Source organism: Papaver somniferum, chromosome 1, assembly GCF_003573695.1.
Source record: "Papaver somniferum cultivar HN1 chromosome 1, ASM357369v1, whole genome shotgun sequence".
Classification (NCBI taxonomy): domain Eukaryota; kingdom Viridiplantae; phylum Streptophyta; class Magnoliopsida; order Ranunculales; family Papaveraceae; genus Papaver; species Papaver somniferum.
This window is the reverse complement of record NC_039358.1, coordinates 105,051,734-105,057,894: the sequence shown is the minus strand read 5'-3', so window position 1 is coordinate 105,057,894 and position 6,161 is coordinate 105,051,734. Positions and strand designations below refer to the sequence as shown.

The window sequence follows — 6,161 nt, the reverse complement described above, 5'->3', positions numbered from 1 at the left end:
TTTATGGGATATATATTGTTTGCGTCCGTGAACTTGAAGGTCCCATAGTGTGTCAAAAGTAAAGTCGTTCATAAATTGATATTCGTATTGATGAAAGGACGAATGGACTTTTGACAATTACAAAAGTTATGCCTATGCAGTCATTTATTTGATGGGAAATAGGATGAATCTTTTATTTGACAAGGATAAAGTCTATTATGTCGTTATGCAAATAGTGATGGAAAATAGAATAGATCCTTGTATATCATCCATGGTATTGATCTCCATTGGTCCATTTTGTTATGTTTTACCGTGAAGGCTCCATTATGTATCTTATGTTGAGCACCTTACAACTATGTCGATTAATATTGGCCTTGTTGATTGTTCTATGAGATGCTATATGTTGAGCATTCTTGAACTAAATTAATCATCTTGATTGGTTATTTAGTTATTTGCTCCGAAAGTCTTCTTTTGTCGAGAAAAATCTTTTAACAATTAAATTGATTGCTTCGGTGATTAGTTTGGTTGTGTATTCCAATTATATTAATTATAGGTTCTCTTGTAATTAATCTAGTTGAGTTTTTCATATATTCCACAAGTTCTTGTGTTGAGTATATGAACGGCTATACTAATCATGTTCTATTGGTTGATGTAGTCGTATATTCCCTAAGGTTTTCCTTATGTTGAGTATTTGAACGATTAAGGTAGTCATCTCCATGTGGTTATCTTAGTCGTAGCTCCGTGAGTTTTCTTATGTTGAGCACAATCAATTAAATTGATCACTTTTGTGGTTTGATTTAGTTGCGTATTCCAATTAAAATCATGGGTTTACTTGTGATTAATTTGATTGAGTTTTGGATATAGAAAATCATTTCCATGGTTTTTGGTGTCTAATTAAAAAATCCTTCTTTTCTTTCGAAATTAAGGTCGCTCTTGTTGTTCTTTCGGGAATGACATCAAATGGGGGAGAGTTCTTTTGAACTTGTGCTTAATGGTAATATCTTGCGGGGTGTGCGGCTGTGGAATTTTATAGGGGTTAACTTGTATCTTAAAACTCCTTGATGAATGCATTTAGCTTCGGCTTTATGATTGCATCTAAATTAAGTTGGTATGTATTTTTTTCTTTTAGTCTATGAAATGTCTCTTGTGGAAATTTCATTATGATCACGTTCTTTTACCTTCGCCAATTTTATTGACAAAAAGGGGGAGAAATAATGTAGTTCACACTACAAATACATATGGTTTTCGGATCATTGTGTAAGGGGGAGTGGTTTCCATGATCGAGATGGAGTATTGACTAAGGGGGAGTGATACATATCACCATAGTATTGTTGTTAAAGTCGTGATGCAATTGGACTTTGATGTTACATAATGATACTATGACACTGTATAATAATGATCGAGAATCTCGATTTCTCTCATTGTTATAGCTATGGATCTTCAACAACGGTGGTTCTAAACTTACAACCTTTGGGATCATTAGAGTACTTGGAAGGACGAAGATTTCAAGGAACGTTGAAGATTAGACTATGGAATATGAGCCACTAAAGTTTATCTCTTTTGTATTCCATATGTATTAATAGTTTTGTCACTAAAATTAACAAAGGGGGAGATTGTTAGAGCATAGCTCAGTCGACCTCGCATGCGTTGCTATATCAAGCATGTTTGTCAATTTTAGTGATCAAAATTATGAGTCTTGATTTCTAGTCTATTATAGCTAAGTCTCGGACTAGGATAGAAAAGTGTAGTTGAGCTCAAGGACTTCATGACGATTCATCATACAACGACGAAGATCTATTCAGGGAACCGTGGAACTTCATCAACAAAAAGTTATGTGGAGACTTGAACTTATCTATCACTCAAAAGTCTATCTATTCTATCTCCTACTTCTTATGAGTCAAAAAGTCGTATGCTATATAGACTGGATCATACACATTTGACATTTCGAGCTGAGTATTCACTACCTATATTTTTCTCAAAATCGTGTGTTGGTAAAGCGTTTCGCTTTGATCAAGTTTATCTTCACCTAGTAACGAAAGTCATGAAAAGTTTCAATTACTTTGAGAATTGCTCTGACGTGAAACGGTATGTGAATAACGTCTATAGAACATCCTCTGAGAATATCTCAATGATTGAAATGAGAGTTTAGATTACATAACCATGTATTCCTTAATCCGAAGTTTTCGAACTTTGTTGATTGAGAGAAACCGGAGGAATGGCTTTGCCAAGTCCGCGAACTGACGGAAGTTCTCTTGCCGAGAATTTCTGCTGAGATTTTCCAAAAGCTCGTTTGCGTGTTTAGTCCGTGAACTCATTCCGCGAACTGGCGGAGTCTCTTTGCCGAGATTTTCTGCTGAGTTTGGAAAACTCTGTCAGTTTCCTTAAGTCCGCGAACTTGTTTGTGAGCTTAAGTGGTTATGATCTAAAGATGTGCTCTGAACATGAAACTTAAATTAATAAGGAATGCTTTATGCAAACCGTGGCTATAAAGTTCGTGAGCCGATTCATCGAATCGAATCATCTTTGTTTGAATTGTGTCTTGTGTAGTTGCATAAGATCTCATAGCAATTGAACAACTCTCTAACTAGTTCATTTGAGTCAATTGAACTAGTTACTCAAATGAACTAGTTATGGTGAAGAAGAACTAGGTTAATATGAATTGCTCATATGGTTAACCTTTTTGGGTTACTATGTTGAACCAACATACACGTACATGTTTGGGCACGGTTTTCACAAACCCAGTATACGTCTACCCAAGTGTGTGTGACAAGCTAAGTTTTCGATCTAACGGTTGAGAAATATTAGCTTGAATCTAAATCAGGTTTTCATCTAACGGTGAATATGGATTGCTTTGTAACTATGGCAAAACCCTGATTTGAAGGCTATATAAAGGAGACATCTAGCATTGTGCAAAACTAATCCCCACACGTCTGTGTGATACTAGTGCGCTTGCTAGAGTCGATTCTCCTTTAACCTTTGGTTTTCTTCTCTAAAACCAGGTTAACGACTTAAAGACTTCATTGGGATTGTGAAGCCAGACCGATACTACTTTTATCGTAGTTGTGTGATCTGATCTTGCATCTTCTATCATACGAGTACAATCTATTGATTGGCTTGAGATCGTGAGAGTTCTCCGATAGGCAAGATAAAAAAGTCACAAACATATTCGTCTCACTGTTTGTGATTCCTCGACAAACCGCTTGTGTAGTCAAGAAGGATTGTTGAGAGGTGATTGATTAATCTAGGCCGTTCTTCGGGAATATAAGACTGGATTATCAATCGGTTCCTGTTCTACTTGATTTTATATCTTAAGACGGAACAAAAACCTAGGGTTTTTCTGTTGGAGACAGATTTATCCTTTCATAGACTTTTCTGTGTGAGACAGATTTGTTTATTATCAAGTCTGTGATTTTGGATTGCAGCAACTCTTAGTTGTGGGTGAGATCAGCTAAGGGAATCAAGTGCGCAGTATCCTGATGGGATCAGAGGTGTAGAGTACAACTGTACCTTTAATTAGTGGGAGACTGATTGGGGTTTAACTATAGTCCAGTCCGAAGTTAGCTTGTAGTAGTCTAGTGTCTGTAGCGGCTTAACACAATGTGTATTCAATCTGGACTAGGTCCCGGGGTTTTTCTGCATTTGCGGTTTCCTCGTTAACAAAACTTCTGGTGTCTGTGTTATTTCTTTTCCGCATTATATTTTTGTATATAATTGAAATAATACAGGTTGTGTGTTAAAGATCATCAATTGGAAATCCAACCTTTGGTTGTTGATTGATATTGATTGATCCTTGGACATTGGTCTTTGGTATCATCCAAGTTATCTCTCTTTGATAAAGACTGGCAGATTTCCATTTGCTTGAGTAAAGATCAAATCGAGAGATTGAGATATAAACTCTTTGATATATCTTTTTATTGATTGAGTCTAACTGTCTAGTTGATTCTTATAAAAAGTATATTGGAGTTTGTCCATACATATTGCTAAGAGAAATATTGGGTGGTGTTGTTAGACCCCCGCTTTTTCACTTCCTCATCAACCAACTCATGGTTTTGTTCAGAATCAATGTACATTGTATGAATTCTATTATAAATACATTTTATCTGCACAAGGTGCAGAAACATGAGAAAATTGTACTGATTGATGAACCGGTGCCACAACCATAACCATAAACATGTGCAACATATAAACTATTGTTATGCTGAACTATTCTAGTGCATACTGGCTCAAACAGAAAAATTCTTCTTTAAAGATTCCAAGAATGAGTAATTGGCTTTATTTCATGTTCACGACATTGAGATCTTATACAATTGTTCAAATGACCGCAATCTGTAAAGTTAAGGAAAAGTCTCAGCTGGTTTACGAGTAGAATCTCACCCATCAGCTTCATCAAGTAAAAGAGGCATATAATTGACATGGATAATGAGGGCTTCAATAACTCGCATCACAACATAACTAGAGCACCCAGAATCCAGTACAAGACTCTTAATTCTACAACACAAACATATATAACAACTGCAAAGTATCTTAATTGCAAAGTCTATGTAAGTTTGCATTACTGTTCAGTAATTAACGCATATATGGTAAGAAGAAAAAAAACTTTCATTTAAAGGGACAAACATTTTATTGAAACGAGCATTATTACCTAATCATCTACATCCGAATACTCATCATCTCCCTGAAAGCATCAAGAAGTGAATTAATGTTCAAATCTCTTTTCACATAAAGAAGATTAAAAAATAAACAAATAAATAAACAAGTTCTGGAACAACGCATTATTACCTGAGAAATTCCACTCCAATAATCATCATCTCCAACCGTTTATGAAATCAATGGAGCATCACTAGAGATGCCTCAACATACTCCTCAAGAACTCGGAGACGATCTTCAAAAACTCTATTCTTCAGCTGTTCTTGTCGCAACTGCTCCCTAGGAGCAGAAGCAAGCAATTCAGTCTTCGAGACACCACCTCCCATACCTCTAACGAAGCCCCCACGATCACGCCCAAATACCTACAAACAAGTAAACAAAATGAGTTAGTAACTAAAAGATTTTATTTTCATAAGAACAAATATCAATCTGAAATTCATATGCACCCACCTTCGCGACTGCGTCCCTGTCCACATGGGTCTCTTTACTATACTGCTCAGTTTGTAGAAGCTCTTTTACCTCTCCCTGCAAAGTACAAAAGAAATTATAAGCAAGTCGAAATCAAACTAAAAAAAAGGCATACTTGTGAACCTAAAATCAATATGCAAAACATCCAAACTTAACACATATTTCTTGCATCTTACTTCATAATCATCAGGGTCAAATTGTTCAAGATCTTCTTCTGGCAATTCTTGGTACACATGTGTAGCAAAAAAGACTACAGATCTGCTAGCAGTCCCAGTTGGACTTTGTTGTTCCATTATATGGCGACGCCGCGCAATACCATCTCTTCCAGTACTATGTAGAGCTTTAACTGGTTTCCTTGCCCTCCTCCCTCTCACCTTGGCTACTTTATCGTTATCTTTATTAACCATGCCCATAAAAGCCTCCCAATCTTCCTTCTTCTGATTTCTTGACCTCTTGGATTTTTTTTCAGCAACAGTAGCACCAGCTGCATCACACACTTTCCTTAGAGGAGTCTTCCAATTCCTCCAATCTTTGTTTGCCAGTTTTATAGCTTTGTCCTTGACATATTCAGGCACGTTGTACACATTCTTGATTGCTCTCCACACTTCTTCCTTGAGTTCCGGAGGAACTTTCCTCCAGGTTTCGTATGATGGTGACACAATACTCTTAGCAATCACTCCAACTTTGGTGGAATACGCCTTTGAATCTCCAATGGGTTGTCCAAGTGCATTGAATTCAACTGTAATTAGGTGATCAACTGCATAAAACTAATATACTTAATTAGTAATTATAACTCAACTGTATAGTTATCACTCATCATTTAACGAGTTAATCCATGACCAAAATAGAATTCATCTCTTACTAAAGAGAAATTCATATCAAAGGGTCCTGAGTCTTAGTGACCAAGATTATTGAAACTACACTCCAGGATACAAAATGAAAAAAAAAAAACAAATTGATGCACCAGGTCTGCGCAACTAGTTTCTATACAGTACCCAGCTAAGAGTTTTGGACTATCTAGCCATACAATAAACAACACATTTGAACCTTACGATCACTTCAAGAAT

At 36.3% G+C, this 6,161-nt stretch overlaps 1 long non-coding RNA gene across 1 annotated transcript; it reads right to left on the bottom strand.

Moving 5' to 3' along the window:
- Positions 1 to 4,465: 4,465 nt before the first annotated feature.
- On the bottom strand, positions 4,466 to 4,938 carry LOC113331726. Its single transcript, XR_003351128.1, has 2 exons — positions 4,759 to 4,938; positions 4,466 to 4,654 (listed from the first exon to the last, which is right to left on the bottom strand). It is a non-coding gene; the product is annotated as an uncharacterized LOC113331726 (long non-coding RNA).
- Between the last annotated feature and the right edge of the window lie 1,223 nt (positions 4,939 to 6,161).